The sequence below is a fragment of the Ochlerotatus camptorhynchus genome, unplaced genomic scaffold, assembly GCF_037179485.1.
Source record: "Ochlerotatus camptorhynchus isolate MF236.1 unplaced genomic scaffold, CSIRO-AGI_Acam_v1.1 ptg000189l, whole genome shotgun sequence".
In the NCBI taxonomy this organism is placed as follows: Eukaryota; Metazoa; Arthropoda; class Insecta; order Diptera; family Culicidae; genus Ochlerotatus; species Ochlerotatus camptorhynchus.
Window position 1 is genome coordinate 1471309 of NW_027040679.1, and position 17191 is coordinate 1488499.

At 42.5% G+C, this 17191-nt stretch overlaps 1 long non-coding RNA gene across 1 annotated transcript in view; it reads left to right on the plus strand.

Moving 5' to 3' along the window:
- The window catches only part of LOC135702254 (uncharacterized), a 298827-nt gene extending 282776 nt beyond the window's left edge, over window positions 1-16051 (plus strand). Inside the window, exon 3 of the long non-coding RNA XR_010517692.1 lies at window positions 15991-16051. This is a non-coding gene — a long non-coding RNA (uncharacterized LOC135702254). The remainder of the gene's footprint in view (window positions 1-15990) is intronic.
- Window positions 16052-17191: the final 1140 nt, after the last annotated feature.

Consider the following 17191-nt stretch of genomic DNA (forward strand, 5'->3'; position numbering starts at 1 on the left):
ACTTTAGTCTGTTATTTGAAATTAGCATCTTCAACTATGTAAATCGTTGACTTCACGCAGAAGTAATACTAAACAATAGTCAAAGTACAAAGCAAAATGCCATTAAGGCATGTTAAGAGTAAAAATTTTCTTAGGGTGTTTAGAATCACAGTAGGCATTGGTTATCAGGATAAGTTCATTTGTTTACATCATGGCTTTACCAGAGCAAGCACGTTGCGATTCGACCCTGCACGCTCGAAACGAAAATCCCGGTCTATCCGCTCCTGGCAATTTACGATCAAATTCCTAGACAGGAATTGTATACCTAGGTTGACCGGAAGAATGTAAAATCAAAAGAAGTCGAAATTCCCCAAAAAAGTTCCTTGTCTGGCGAGCAATTTGCAGTTGTGGGCTGAAAAGCGAAACTTTCGTTATTTCTGAGACCATGAACAGACTAATTTACCAGGAGGAGTGCCTACGGAAGAGACCTGCCTTTTATCGAAGACAACAAATCAAGAAGACTGTCAACTTTGCCAGAATCCAAGCGACAGATACAGCAGCGCTGCGCATGAGTTAAGATGGAAGAAACGCATAGCAAAATGAGCAAATACACAAACCCTTCGTCTGAGGATGTAATATTTGCTATCAAATTCGTTCGAAGCATTAACCTTTAAGCGCCGGCGCTGGTGGTGTGACTGCTTTCTCACCCCAATGGGTCTGTGTTCAATCCCAGCCGAGGTCGGTGGGATTTTTCTGAGGCATACAAATCTCTGGTCACGTCTTCCTTCGGAAGGGAAGTAAAGCCGTTGGTCCCGGCCCATGTGCGTGTATGGGTACGATATCCTACGCAGGTGTGGAAGCTGCCTTCCTGCACATTCGATTGCCGTTAATGGATGGCAATCGATGTCCGTCGGTGATTGGCACTAGATTGCGGAACAGAGACCGACGTTAAATAAAAGAAAGATTTACCTTTAAGCGGCAGATGACGCGATTTTACCTGTCTTATAGCGTTCAGATGAGAAAATGGAAGAGTTGTCAGTCTTCTTGATTTGTTGTCTTCGCTTTTATGGAGCAACATAAGGGGGATTGCCTATTCTGGCCGGCAAGCTTGCAAATGCTCATTACAGCTAAAATGCTATTTTTCGGATTTATGAAGCTGTGAGATATTTTAATAATAATTCTTATTTACAAGATGCAAGAAGAGAAGATAAAGTGTGTGTATGACACATAAAACCTGTCAATTAAACTTTCAGAGGGTCACAATAGCGATTAGCTGAAACGTTGAGCAAAGCGATGAGCGAGCAATGAACGATCACAAAATCGCTAGTTGTGACCTTCTGAAAGCACTATGAACACATTTTATAGGTTCATTATAGTATCTCATAGTTTCATAAGTACGAAAATTAGCATTTTAGCTGTAATGAGCAATTGCAAGCGTCTTCGTCTTGTACCGGCCAGATTCAAGGCAAACACCATTTTTGCGGGATTGTTGTCCGGCATTCTTAAAACGTGTCCCGCCCATCGTACCCGTCCAGCTTTCGCAACTTTCTGAATACAGGGTTCGCCATAGAGTTGCGCCAGCTCGTGGTTCATCCTTCGTCTCCATACACATACCCCGCCAAAGATGGTCCTAAGCACTCGTCGTTCGAAAACACCCAGTTCTTGCAGGTCCTCCTCGAGCATCGTCCACGTCTCGTGCCCGTAAAGAACTACCGGTCTTATCAGCGTCTTGTACATGGTACATTCAGTACGGAGGTGAAGTTTACCCGACCTCAGGGTCTTGTGGAGTCCGTAGTAAGCACGACTTCCGGCAATAATACGCCGACGAATTTCTCTGATGCAGTTGTTATCCGACTTCACCAATGATCCGAGGTATACAAATTCATCCACCACCTCGAACTCATCTCCGTCGATTTTTACGCTTCTGCCTATGCGATCCCTATCCCGCTCGGTTCCTCCAGCTAACAGATACTTTGTCCTCAACGTATTCACCTTTAATCCAACCTTCTCTGCTTAACGTCTCAGCCTGGTGTACTGCTCCGCCACGGCCTGAAACGTTCTTCCGACAATGTCCACGTCGTCAGCGAAGCAGATGAACTGGCTGGACTTATTGAAGATCGTGCCCCGCATGTTAAAGCCCGCACGTTTCATAACACCTTCTAGCGCAATGTTGAACAGGAGGCCCGATATCTTCACGCAGCACTGTACACCATCTATCGTAGCCCTGATCAGTCTGGTCAGCTACCCGGGAAAACCGTTCTCGTCCATAATCTTCCATAGTTCTTCACGGTCAATAGTATCATAAGCGGCCTTGAAATCGATCAATAGTTGGTGCGAAGGGACTTGATATTCACGACACTTTTGGAGGATCTGCCGCAACGTAAAGATTTGGTCCGTTGTCGATCGCCCGTCCACAAAACCGGCTTGATAACTTCCCACAAATGTGCTTGCTAGCGGAGATAAACGGCGAAAGATGATCTGGGAAAGCACTTTGTAGGCCGCGTAAAGAATAGTGATCGCTCGATAGTTCTCATATTCTACCCAAGTAACACAAGATCATAGAATTATGTTGAGTAAACTGCTTTACAACCAAAACCAGTCATACAAAGGTTTAAAAAAAACTGTTATAGGACATGTGTGTTGCTCGGGTAGTTTGTCGCCTTTTTAAATACTGGGCTAAGACTAACACGATGATAACAGCGAATTTTTAACTTACCATTTGTCTAGGATTTAACGCCTTTGCCCAGCACCTTCACGGGATCTTTATGTCAACCATCTTTCACTGTCTTGCCATGGTCACCTGAGAGGAGCCTCGCGTCTAAATTCGCTGGTCCACCGAGCACTCGGAAGGAGCGGTCCGTACATCATTGAATCAATGTAAAGATTAGTATGCAAGGAATCAAAAATATCTCCAAATGACAAAATAACAAGCGATCAACGAACCGAATAATAAAGCTATGTCAGAAGTGGAAAACAATAATGATATAATCTGCACCGTTCTTTTTCATGACAAGCAGCTCGTGCGACCCAATTCATTCGGGGCGGTAGAAGGAAACGAGCAAATTGTTGGCAAGCTGCTTCACGAAGTAAAGCCGAAGATGATACACGTGTGTTTATGGGAATTTTTTTGTTATGTCTTTTCCCGATTCATATCAAGCTATGTCCTCATCCGTGTATATTGCAACAAAGCAGGCAAGCAATATATCATTATCCTTCTACCACTCGGATCGAGCTTTGTTACAGAGCGAGTTTGTCATGGTAGTCGTAGCAACCGTTTTGTCTGTATCGTTGGTTGCTTTATGTATTTGGATTCGCTGTTAGTATGAGATGGTGTTATATGCATGAGAATGAAATAAACACGAAAGGGATTAGTTTCAAGAAGTGATACTTTCATCGGATTCCCCAATTAACCATACTCAAGCAAAGGAAGTATATTCAAAGCAATATTGTGACTGTATGGTTACTTGGGTACTCATATGGCCGTCAGAATGGTTCATCGGTTGCGAAGTGAAGTATTTTTGAAAGTGATGCGATATATTTCTCAATGATTTGATTTTATCCTAACGTTACCTCAATGTTATATCACCGACAAACAGACACAACACATTTAACATTTCAAATTGTATACACTACCGTCATCTGTCGTATACACTGTGATGAGCAATACACATAACAGATGACTGTAGTGTGTAAATTTCAAACGCAAGGGAATTGATTATGTGCGCCACTAGTGACGATACTTTTGTTGGATAATTCCCCGTTTTGCACTACGTGCGCACCCGCGAGTAGCTAGTTCGGATTAACACCGGTGTGATACGATCACTAATTAATAATTTTATTCTATGCACTACGAAACGCATTTAGGAACATTTGAATTTAAAGTTAAAACCGATTTCTATGAACATATTGAGAGTGTTACTTCTGCTTGTCAGTGATCATATTTTTACTATAGAAACTTTGGGTAATGCGCGAAAGTACTTTCATTTTTCTCAGGCACTATTGATCTAACTGCAATCACTCTCTCATAAAGGGTGTCCACGATGAAATTGCCACACACAAAATTGATTCGCAAAATTCGAGTTTTCATCCGATTGCTATCAAATTTTCAGGGATTGAGAAATAACTATTAAACTTCATTTTACCATTTTACTCGTATTTTATTTACAGTCCATACGCAAATGCCCGCACCTTGGCCTTAACCCCGGCCATAAAATTCTGCACAACCTGTGAATCAACCGTTTTTTGCATGTAAACCCATACTTTCTTCAGTTCCTCGACTGTCTTCACTACCTTAGGTCGTTTAAGAAGGTGCTGCTTCGTAATCGCCCAGTACTTTTCGATGGGGCGGAGCTCCGGAGTGTTGGGAGGGTTGAACATTTTCGGCACGAAATTGACCTTATTGTCCGCATACCACTTCAGCACGTCCTTGGAGTAGTGGCATGAGGCCAAATCCGGCCAGAAGATTGTTGGAACTTTGTGGGCCTTCAGGAGAGGAAGCAGCCGCTTCTGGAGGCACTCTTTTATGTACACCTGTCCGTTCATCGTGTCCTGGGTCACGAAAGGTGCACTCCGCTTCCCGCACGTGCAGATGGCTTGCCAAACCAGGAATTTCTTCGCAAATTTGGACATCTTCTGAGTGCGGACATGCTCCGGAACGCTGAACTTATCCTTGGCCGTGAAAAACAGGTTGCCGGGGATCTGTTTGAAGTCGGCCTTCACATATGTTTCGTCGTCCATGATGCAGCATTCAACTTTCGTCAGCATGTTGAGGTACAACTTCCTGGCACGGGTTTTGGCGGACTTGTTCTGCTTCTCGTCGCGATTAGGGGCCTTTTGTACCTTGAACGTTCGAAGCCCAGCCTTAGTTTTAGCCTTCTGGACAAAACTTCGGCTTAGGTGCAGCTTCTTAGCCACATCCCTAACGGAGGCGTTCGGATTTCGGTTGAAGGCCCCAACTACGCGGTTGTGATTTTTGGTGTTGTACGGAATACTTTTTCCTTCACTTCTGGGCTTCCGATCGGTGGTCAACCGTTCCTCGAACCGCTTAATCACTCGCGACACCGTGGAATTTGCGATTCCCAACGTTTTAGCGATAGAACGATGCGAGAGATCCTTGTTCTCGTGATGAATGCGCAAGATTTTATCATGCACGAGCTGTTCTTTCGACTCCATTTCCGCGAGTTTTGATCACAGGACTTTAAAACTTGCAGGATGTAAATAATGCACTATGAACTAAATCCACCCAAATTTTCATTAAATTCTACCCAACGATTAAAAAGTTAGAGCAATTTCATAGTGTGGCAATTTCATCGTGGACACCCTTTACGCGAAATGTGCCACGACAAAATTGGAATAACGACGCTCTCTGACCAAAACGCAGGGCTTGTATCGCTACGCCATATTTGCGGCCAAAACTGTAACTTTTTTTATCCCTCAAATTGTAGTCCTAACTGATCCAAGAAACTTCGCTCAAGACGTGAACTCAATTGGATGCAATTCCAAAGCGCTATTATTTTTTTCCTGTTAGATTTAATTCCTGGCCCACTGTGCACTGTGCACTATGCGATGGACGAGTGGCCAGGTATGTCCAGTGTTACCGTGGTAGCTGAATTCATTTCCTCAATTTGAGTTCGACATGCAATTGCTTTTCTCGACCGTGAACTAATCCGAAATAAGTGCTGCTTGTCAGGGGATAAATTACGTCCTTGAGTATTCAAACTTACACGCAGAGAAATGGTTTTTAAGTTCAAATGGATATATTTTTGACTCAGGGCCTAGTATATTTTAGACATTGTTTCAAATATATTATTCGGTTAATTCAAAGAAAAATATTTTTGAATCAACAAACCGGTTGTAGAGTCAATAATCTGTTTGTTGATTCTAAAAACCATTTTGTTGATTCAAAAACATGTTTTGTTGAAATAGTGATACAATATGTTTGAATCAATAACAAAATACATTAGGCCCTGAAACAAAAATCCATTTTTCTGCGTGTAGGATCGGAAATCTTAAATAATTGTCTTAGTCAGTGATCTTTCAAAAATGTCGTTGATCATGTTGGGTAGCTAATTAGCATCAAGTTTGGAAACTTATTTAAACATTCAAAGAGCAATAGTGTTTAGCCTAATGTTCTTTGAAAATGTTTTATGATTCTGTAATCCTGATTTTTTTTCAAATCTTTTTTTTTATTTGCTTTCAAAATCTTGAGTTTCAAAAATATATCGAAATTTAAGCGCTTGTAAAGTTTTCTGGTTCTCAAGATTCTTGAGTTTATTTTATTTTTTATTCTGAAAATCTTTCCGCAAAGTCCGTCCCAGGTTAAACATGCGTAATTTTTCATAAAAGATCTTTACTGTCGCTTTCTTTAAAGCTTAGAGAATTGAGTTTAAGATCAACTCTTTAATGAATCCCTATAACATATTGAATTAGTCAACTACAACCACTACAATCTGCTCACCCATTCCAGTTCAACCTTTCGGCAGAACAATAAAAAATGATCAAGTAAACCGCATACCGCATCACCACCATCAGATAAGATCACACCGATCTGCACCCACGACGAGGCGTGATTCACCTTTCCAGGTTCATCTTCTCTTTCTGTGCGCTCAAGCTCCGGTTTGAAATGCCGAACTGGCGGCATAAGACTCAACGACGACAACTCAGCACTCCAACGACCGTCGTCGATTGGGTGTGGTGGACCATCTTTCTGTTGTGGCCATAAAAAAAAAGAGGAAGGGAACCGTTCGACCGATTCCGTACCTTTTAGTAGTTCCTAAGCTCCGCGCAAGGGTAATAATCACCATCAAAGGTTGAACCCCTTGATCGGGCGGCGAAAAAGTAACAAACCATAAGCCCAGCACTCTGCTACGTGAGAAAAGTACAAATGAAATAAAGAAAAACCCGTCGCCCGCCGGCCCTCGTTCACTCAGCTGCGCCGGCGGCATAGGTCCAGGTTTGTCGCGCGGGTCTCTATGCTTTGGAAACGATGCTAAAATAAATGAAGCTCATTAGTGCGGGCAAAATGCCACGGGAATTGATAGCAATTTGGAGTGATAAATAAGTGACAGTCGGTCGGTTTGGCACGACCAACCAACGAACCTAAACTGAACCAACGTGGCGGAGAATGCCCGTCGCCTGCGCGAAGGTGTGAAGTTCTGCACCAGGTTTGCGACATACAGCTCGCAAGCACTCTCTTGGGGCTTCAGGTGATCTAGTTTCGAACTGTGCGGTAACAATGTTGCGCTATGGAACTTGCAACAGCAATTTGTTTCAATTACTACCTTCATATCTAAATGGTATCCGACATACAATTCGAAAAGTGCGTCCCTCCCGACCGAGATGAGCAAATACCAGTTTGACCTGGGAATTCAAAGAAGGAAACTGTGCTTTCTTCAGGTCAAATTTTACGAACTCATCGTGCTCGCAAACCGACCTGGATCGTTCTGATCCAATCGCGCCAAAAAGTAATGGGGTGGTAACAAATCTCCCAGGGAGTCGTCACGTCACGTCAGCCGGTGGATCGCTGTCTTGCAATTTATCGGGAGGCAGAGGTGTCTTCGGAGAAGGACCATCTATTTTTATGCATTGACAATGGAGGATTTGTTTTACTGTTGGACAGGTTTGAGCTGAAAGATCTCAGAACTTTATGATATTTTGCCCACAGTTTCGAGTTGGTTAATTTTCCAACAAAATGTTATTTGAACTTTTCGAATTTTCCCGTACATCACGTACTTTGAAAATTCATAGATCCTAAAGCAAGCATCTTAGAAAACACTGTAAGTAGCAAAATGATTATGGATTTTTTCCCCCGAAAATTAACCACCCTGAATTTTTTGAAATATTGTTTCGTTCATACAACCATAAACTCTACCGGTGAGCAAAATTTTACATTTCATTTCGGTGACATTGGTGCACGAATCAAAAAGACTAATGAAAATTAAAACAGATTAGGGTAAACGCTCCTATAGTTGCGGTACGTTAGAAGCGTTAGGTTCCTATAGTTGTGTATTGCGTCTCCATACACAACTATAGGAACCTAACGCTTCTAACGTACCGCAACTATAGGAGCGTTTCCCCTAGTTGAAGCACCAAACATTCGAATCGTCAATTCCAACGCGAAATATGTGCTGTTAAACGACAACGAAACATTGGTCAAGTCTTCATCAACCGATGCCTACGGTGTGTAATTCGTGTCTGGTAGCCACACAATTGGATCCCAAAGTCTGAGCTCCATCGTTGATCTCATCACAAGCCGATCCCAAGTAGCAATTTCAGTGTTCAGTAGATCATGATTTAGGCTTGCAGCATGCTTTAAACCTCGATAAAACTCGCAACGCGTTACTCGTTAGCTCAGGAAAATGGTCTACAGGGTCGTTAAACTGCTCATTTCATTCGCACACATCACAAGCACAAGCATAGGCTTTACAAGCAGGAACAGTTGGTAGCGAGAAACCGTTTCACGGATGTAGCAGAAATTGGGGAAAAGTGCATCAACAAGTCTCTACAACCAATTATGCTCAAAACTACGAATCATAACTCTTCTGAGATACTCTTGAACGGCGAGGCCAGATGGCTCCGTTATGAGCCCGACAGAAGCGAAGCAAACAATAAATCGAGGTAAACATTTCAAAAGGTTCTATCTGCATTGATCGATTCTCTTCTTCGACTTTCTCTTTAGTCAATAGCTCAGCTGCAAAACAGGTGGTCGTTGGCCAAATTTGGATTTTTCAGATATAATCCTAAATAGGACCTAGATTATTTAATACTCTAGTAACCTCAAGTCCGTGCTCTGTCACAATGTTTCATTGTGATTAATCAACACTCAAAGGGGTAAAATATAAAATTTGGGGTAAATTTGAAAGAAAGGGAACTTGGAGTATAGAGCGCACTGCCCACTGGACGATTCTGAAGCCTGGCCAAGTGAGTGGGGTATGGGTTTATTTGATTGAACGTCATTTCCAATGTATATATTGATACATTCAAACGATTGGCATTTGAGATAAGACAGAGATAGGATGCGGAGGGCCTAGGAGGAGCTTAGGAGGAGCGTAGCCCATGTTATGGCTTCCATTTATTAAATAGTTCAGATATGCTAAAAATGACAGGTTTGTAGTGAGAGAATGTACCATATTGGGAAAGCATAATTTTCATAGGGTTCAAAGCGGCTGAGCTGTTCGTTTGTAGTTTGACCTTCCTTCAAAACCAATTTGGCTCTAGAACAATTTTAAACTTGTTCTGCATTATTAACATGTTGCAATTATTGAAAAGAGCTCGATATACGATAACCACAGAGAACAGACGTTGAGGCTCCAAAATTTCTCTAAAAACTTATGTAAAGATTCCTATTCGACTTAAGCGCCACTAACGGCGACGTCCCCACACCCTCTTTGACAACATAATGGCGCTGGCGTTGCAAAACTTAGACTAGACACTAAGTGCTGGTAACGCCAAGTGGCAATTTTCAGCAGATAATTTATCGATACTAGCGCCAAATTGGTCGAAAGTGATGAATTTATAGAGGAAATCAGGAGATGCTAGCGCCACGTAACGGCAATGTTTCCACTTAACTTTACACAAGTTTCTGACCGAACTTGGACGTCTGGTCTCTGTGAGATAGCTTAATACAATTAAATAGAAATGCCAAAAACTTATCGAGTAGTTTAGCTGTTCTGATTTCGGTACAGTTTGTTGTGATTGAGTGTCGGAGTTTGAGAGTAAGCTGAAGGATGTCTCGCTGGATACGCCCAAGACTGGACGGGCGGTAGCTGGTGCCCGTGAACGGTTCCTAGGGAAAGCACTAGATGCGACCCTCATTCCAGATGACCATGGCAATACAGAAAGTATTGCAACAAAGGTAATTGCTATTAGATATTTTGAAAACAGTGACAGATAGCGGACATGAAGAACCAGTGGAGGTGCCGGGCAAAGGTGTTTATCCTAGACAAATGGTAAGTTACAAATTCGCTGTTGTCGTTGTCGTAGGCACCGTCGTAGTCGCTGTCGTAATAGCCGTCGTAGTCGTAGGCAGTACCGTTAGTATATTTAAAATTAACCGCTGAAAATATGGATTATCGCGTATTTCTGTTGTTCATTACATGCCAAGTGAAATTCGAGAACGTAATTTCATTGGTCTTAAACAATCTTCACAGGTCTTAAACAATCTTCACGTCGGTCATATCGGTTATGATTGCCTGAACCATGCGCAAAGAGAAAATCGAAACATTGAACGTCGCGTGAAAGTGGATCTTAATGAAGGCCTAAGGACTCTTTCGTAGCTTTTAGTTTTTGGATTTCAAAGATCGTCGGTTTCTTACTGAGCAGAAAAATGCAGTCCCAGGTCCTTACATATCAAAGAGATTTATGGTAAAATCGCTTGTGTATCGTGTATTTTGCGAAACTCGTTGTTGTCGTTGGTTCCGGGTTTGAATGGATACACAAATTTGAGCAACGCTATAATGTGATATGAGGGGCTCGGTGACCTTAGAGCAACCGTTTTTGCTTACTGAGCAGAACATCATGAGTTTAATCTCAGGCCCATTCACATTCAAGATTCGTCAATCGTTTTATTTGTTAACATGACTACACAGCTAAAAAAAAGTAGTGTAAATTTCCGTTACTATGATGCACATAAATGGAGCGTCATAAATCATACAAATTTACATTATAAATCGTGTAAATTTATGAGACATGTCATGCAATATTCCATATATTGTATGCAACTTTCCACCTTTGTTTGCAACATTTCTTGCAAGCTGCTAATTTACGTGAAAAGGAAGTTTACATGCATGAATGTTTGCATGCATGGATGCTTACATCACCAGTAAAATTCAGATTTTTTTAGTGTGTACATGGTAATAACAGCAACTCGATGATTAAAAAGGAGCTCGTCTGCCTAGTGGCAAACGTTTTTGCTTACTGAGAAAAAAACCGTGGGTTCAATCCCAAGCTTCTTCGCGTTATATGATTGTTAGGACATCAATTCAGCTTATCGTTTACCAAGACGAACCCTGCTGCAAACCCAACCCTATTACCCAATATCCCAGTGATTCCTCGTGGAAGTGCAGAGGTGTTCTCGGCTTCCATCACCATTTACACATTGAGGATGATTACTAGTCCCATGCATCGTCTATTGGTTCTCTGTGTAATTACAGCTGGTCTGGCAATAACAGTAGCAACCGTGGGCGGTCAATCATGCTCATGCTCATGCTCATGCTCAATAACTCAGCTGCAAAACCTTTCCCTGTTGTATTTGACGTTTTGGACGCTAGATAAGAACCTCCTTTATCAAAATATTGGTAGAATTAGCGCGAAATCTGTTTGCATAGCAGTGGTTATGAAAAGAGAAAGTCGATGAAGAGAATCGATTAAAGCAGATAGGACCATTTGAAATGTTCATCGATAAATAGTGGAAATATTATAATCCAGGGCTGTAATCTGTCGATTAATTGTATCACTGAGGCAATGTCATCTTATACTTATTCATTCGTGACGTCACAACATTTTAAGGGTACTTGTGTGTTTGGTGATGGTGGTGGTGCTGCTGGTGGTGAAGGTCACATGCTGCTGACCAAGGTCACACACGGAAGGCATCCATTGTGGAGGAAGCTGGTTACTGGTGTTACCGATAGACAAAGCGATGCCAGTCGGATGCAGGATGGCGGCCAGTCAACGGTGACCACGTGATAGCGGTCGAGATGAATCACTCCTTACCGATCGGATGTCGTTGTAAACGGGACCGCTCTCTGGAAATCGGTCGGCGTTTCCAACGGGAAGACGGCTGGTATGGAACGTACACTGGCACTGGGTTGGCCTTGTCAACGGGAAGGCGGCCGGTATGGACCGTACACTTGCGCTGGGTTTGTGATGGTGGTGTGGTGGTGATGGTGAAAAAAGGAGAAGCGGACTGTCGATTCCGAAGGATAATGGCCGTCGTGGAGCCACACGCTGGTTGATGATGTCGATGAACAATGGCCGCCGGAGAGGCACATTCGGGTGGACGGCGCCAAACAACAATGGCTGTCGTAGAAGCACACTCTGGCTGACGGTGCCGATTAACAATGGCCGTCATGAACCTGTCGACCCCGCCACGTGCATTCTCCAGATAATGACAACGTTCTGGTGTGTCGCACCAACCGCAACCTACCAGAGAATTGTCCTGTCGAAGAATCCAAATACAAAGAAAAAAGGCCCACTCGCTGAGCCTGACCACCAAATTAAACCCCTGTGGCGTCACGTGTTGCGTTTTTATCGTTTTACAATTTCAACAAACCAATTACCTTTTTCCTTTTGACTAGGATTAGCCTATTGTTCTGTACAATTGGTATAAGCTGTAGTTACGAACCACGGTTGGAATACGACGCGTTTTATTTGCCCCGTCCGTTTTAGTGAAAACGTGAAGTTGGAGTGCCGTTTTCGTGGCGTGTGTTCGCTGGAGGGATAATTCCCAGCATCGTCGCGTGGAAGTGACGTCGTTTCCCCGAAAAGTGCCGTGGTTCATGAGCTGCAAAAGTGAAGGGTGTCGGATCACCACCAAGGGAAGCTAAGCGCAAAGGATTCTTTCGCTTCCCGGCTAACCACCAAGGATCCCCGAGCACCCACCGTCCTCACTGCGATGGCTCAGCCAGTAGAGCCAGTCTCGCCACCGCAGTTAAGAGTCAAGGAGAGACGAAGCAGGTCGAACCGAAGGAGTGCACTGCGGTGACTACCGGGACCATCTACGGCGAGTAGTTGGCTTGGTGATTCGTCACCATTGTTGCCGGGGGGGGGGGGTTCCGATAAAGGAGCCATGCTCATCCCCCCCCCCCCGCTAGACGCTTCTACTACGTTTAGGTTCTTTTACTTTATAACCTCTACAATATCTGCTACGTTAGGAACGCGTGCGCACTTCCTTTACGTTCAAAAGTTACTTTTACACGCAAAAAAAAATATTTTATACTTAATAATATTTGACGTAAAATCAATAAGAATTTCATTTTGTTTTGGCTGCAAAAAGAAATCATTATTGTTTCAACAATTCAGTATTTTTGTTCCTCAAAACCCATGGATTGTTTAATTAAAAAGAAAATCTTTTTGAATTTACAAGAGCTTTCATAGTTTTGACGTAAGCTGTCCAATGTGGCAGCTGGGTCAACAAAAAAAATATATTTGTGTTTTAAAAGAGATTTCTTGTTGATTCAATCATATTTATTTTATGAAGTCTGACAATTCACGCAGTAAAAATAAAAATATGTTTAGTGATTCAAAAATCCGGAGTTATTTGAGAATTGGGCGTAATTGCTTTTGAAAACAAACACTTCAATTACTGATTTCTCTTGAATAAAAGCTCAATCTCAAACTATACCAAATAGAGGTATCATTCCTCTACCTCAAAATGTTATTACTTTTCGAGATTGAGCTTTTATTCGCGAGAAATCGGTTATTGACGTGTTTGTTTACAAATGCAATTACGCCCAAATCTCAAATCACTCCGGAAATAATATGGCCAATATATATCCTTCGGAAGGGAAGTAAAGCCGTTGGTCCCCGGTTAATTAGTTGATGGGTCGATATGTAGGGTCCAGGTGTGAGAGCTGCCGTCCTGGCGTTAGGAGCATTGGTACTCAGTACGGAAAACAAGATCGACGGAAAAAAAAATCAAGGAAAAAAACAGAAAATTGAAAAGTGGCTTATTAAACCAAAAAGAACCCTATTTTGAATTTATATGAATAAGTATTATTGAAACAACAAAATGCAATATAATTTCAACCAGAATTGTTTGTTTTAAATACAACTAAATTTTTTTTTTTTTGGTTCAATGCTTTGGTACCAGGACGGGGAAGTATTTTGCCCGTTCAAACTGCTTGAACGTCAAAATATCCATGTCGCAAATCAGGAAGCCGAGCTTACAAGTGAGCGCCAGCTCTTCCAGTATTGTTAGTTATGTTTATATTTTTATCGATGGGAAAAGAATTTATTAGAGGATGGGTATTTTGGGACTTGTGTAGGAGCCAACAAGCAACTATTAGAACCGATGGTTACTTAAAAAATAGCTATAAACATGGTTTAATTTTTTTTAGATAAGCTTTCCGCGAAATCCGCACCTAACGCGAATCCTACGCAAAATGCAAAATAGCTGTAAGAAGAGATCAACCCTCTTTCCCCCTGAGATTTTGTAAGATTTTACAAGACCCTCCCTTCCCCCATTTCCCTAACGTAATGTACGTAGTGTACGGCCCCTTATGAAAACGATTTTTGAAGCTTTTGCAAGCAAGTGGAACAGCTGCATTCAAAATAATACCGTCGATTATCCATAATTCACGATTACGATTTCAAAATTTGCGCTCCCAAAACAGCATCCGCGTGCAGCTCTACTCTAGCTACACCACCGACCGTACCTACGGTAATCTCCCTGGTGGCGGGCGGCGAATCTAGGCGAAGGGCGTTCACGACGCGATCGCCAACGAAACCGCCCGCAGGCGTCCATCCGCGTCATCATCACAGACCGGAGCCGGGGAAGTGAGACAAAACGGTCCCATCCCAAGTGATATTCACAGAGAAACAGATAGAGAGAGAAAGAGTGTCCCAGACCCGGCAAATATTCTCCCACGCTCGAAACACGATATTTCAATCTGTTTATGTAATAGATGCTAAAAAGCAGATAGATTTTGATGAGTCGCGGCTTCTCCGACACGGACGCGGGGCAGATCCGCCTGTAGGAGCCAGAGCTCTTTGCCGATTCTCGAGCTTCTCGAAAGAAACATGATCATGGAGCATTCATTTACCAGAAAGAGTAGTGAGGTCTCCGTCCGACACTTCCCCACTTCTAGCACGAACTGCTATCCGTGCAATGCACAATGCAACGGTTGACGTTTATTGCAGTTGAATTGAATTGACTCCAAAGAGTTCCAAATAAACTCGTGTATATTGAACGTTTTATTGTGGTTATGTTATGGCCCTCTTGGGTTACCTCCCTTCTGGTGGTACTGCTGAGCAGCAACAGAATGCAATGAGCAAACACAAACGGCGAAACGAACGGGCGTAAAGGCAAAAGATGGGAACTTCCAATCTCGGTGGCGTTTAGCCTGAGTGCTCCACCGAAAACGAATGGTTTCCTCACGAATAAGAAGATCGGATTGGCTCTTCTGAATGTGAGGTTTGGGAGAATCGGTGCATCGCAGGCAGGTCAGTTGCATGATGCGATGTGGTGGAGCAGAAAAGCAAAACGTGATTCCAGCATAAATGCTCCGGTTTCACATTAATAAAATCTGACTAGGGGTGTTCGTTGGAAGATTTTAGCTTGAGTACCGAATTTGAATGATCCGTTTAAGCGTTTGTTCCGATCATCCCTACGTTCTCCGAAAACACCAGAGATTAACCGACGACGACGACGGTCGACGACTGCGGGACGTTCGAACCTTAGCGCGCAAAAGTGAAGGCGTGTTTCTGTTTGTTTATGTTCTGTTGCTTACAACTTCCCTCCCTGCCTGGTGCTCCGAAACCTGCTTACTGAAGAACCGCCTGACAAACGCTGCGCTCTCTGTTACTCTTCGGAAAAGGAAGTTAATTAGGTTATTCCCACGCACTAAATAAGGAAATGCGGCGGTTGACACTGACTGCCTGCTGCTTAGCTACTCCAGTAGCAGCACGAGTAAGGCAAAAGCCAGTGAGTGTCTAATGTGGAGTATTGTTCTGTACCCTTCCAGCTGAGCCGCAACAGAGTGTTTTGTTTTTATTTTTATTTTTTCAGTCGTCCATTCCGTGATCGTTGGTACACCTTTTCTTATCCCAAGTAATTGATCTCTGCGTTCTGTTGCAAATAAATTATGTTATTCTCACGTCGTTGCATTTGCTTGCGGGTTGTGGTGAGAATTTAGCGCCAGCTAAATGGCTGTTATTGATGATGATATCACAAATTGGAACTCTATGCACGCTCCTTTCTTCCTCACCTTAGAGATTCATGATGCTTTGTCATGCTATGTGGATTGTGGAACAGGAAACTGAGTAATATGATTTCTTCTCTTTTCTCCCTTGCAGGCAGAGGGCCCACCAGTCCAGCTTGAACCAGTTGATCTCAGCGTTCGCTCGCCACCAAAAGGTATGTTTGATTAGGAAATAAAAACGACTTCAATGATCGATTCTCTCCATCGATACTCTCGATGGACAATCAAATTATGCATTTTAGAATAGTTGATGCGATGTTGATGTTGATGCAAACTGAAAATAAAACGATTCGTATAGCCAAGCAAGTCAATGAAGAATATCCATCGATACATATGTTGTATTATTCGGATTGAAATATTGATGGTTCATAAATATATGTAAACTAAATTGAAGCTTGGAGATATCTGAAAGGGAGAAAAAACATTCCGCGTAATGCAGACTTCAGAACATTGAGCTGCTCCTGCGACTGCTTTTCGAAGGAGTTTTAAACTTACCTACCATCACATTTCCTTCCACCATAAGGGTGCAATCTTTAGTTAATAGTTAAGTATATTGCTGTTCATTAAATACGTAGACAGTAGAAGCTGAACATTGCATTAGGTCCTAAGTATCATTGACAGATTCTCTTCATCAGCTTTCTCTTTGCATCCCCACGGCCATGTAGAGACATTCCCAGGTATTTTCAGGACACAGATCGAAAAAAGAAGCTTTTATCTTGCATCTAATACGACAAACACATCAAAAAACGGTTCTGTGTTCAAGTTATTAACGAAAGAGAAAGTCGACGAAGAGAATCGATCAATGTTACTTTGGACCTAATGCAATGTTCAGATTGAATTGTCCATACAATTTACCCATACACAACTATATTTGCCAATGAGCTGGAATTAGAGCGTAACAGCAAGTGTTTAAAGCATTGTACAAGTCTAAATCATGATCTACAGAACCCTAATAAAAACAGAATTGCTACTTGGGAAGGCCCGCCTACACAAACCAACCTATTCGATGGTAATGTTGATTTGCCAGGGAGAGCCATGCCTTTCGAGAACTCATCGAGAGAAGCCATTATTTACTAAAGCTGTTACGCCCTAATTCCAGCACTATCTAGAATTGTTCTTCTGCTTTTCAGTTTATCCTTCTTTCTAGAGCGATCTTCAGAGAAAGATCGATCTTGACAGATCGATCTTATATTTGGCTCTAGAATCGATTCACTAATTAAATCGGTACCAAAGAATCGATCTTTGGCAGATCGATCTTATGGTTTTAATTGTAAGTGACCTTTCTGACGTTTATA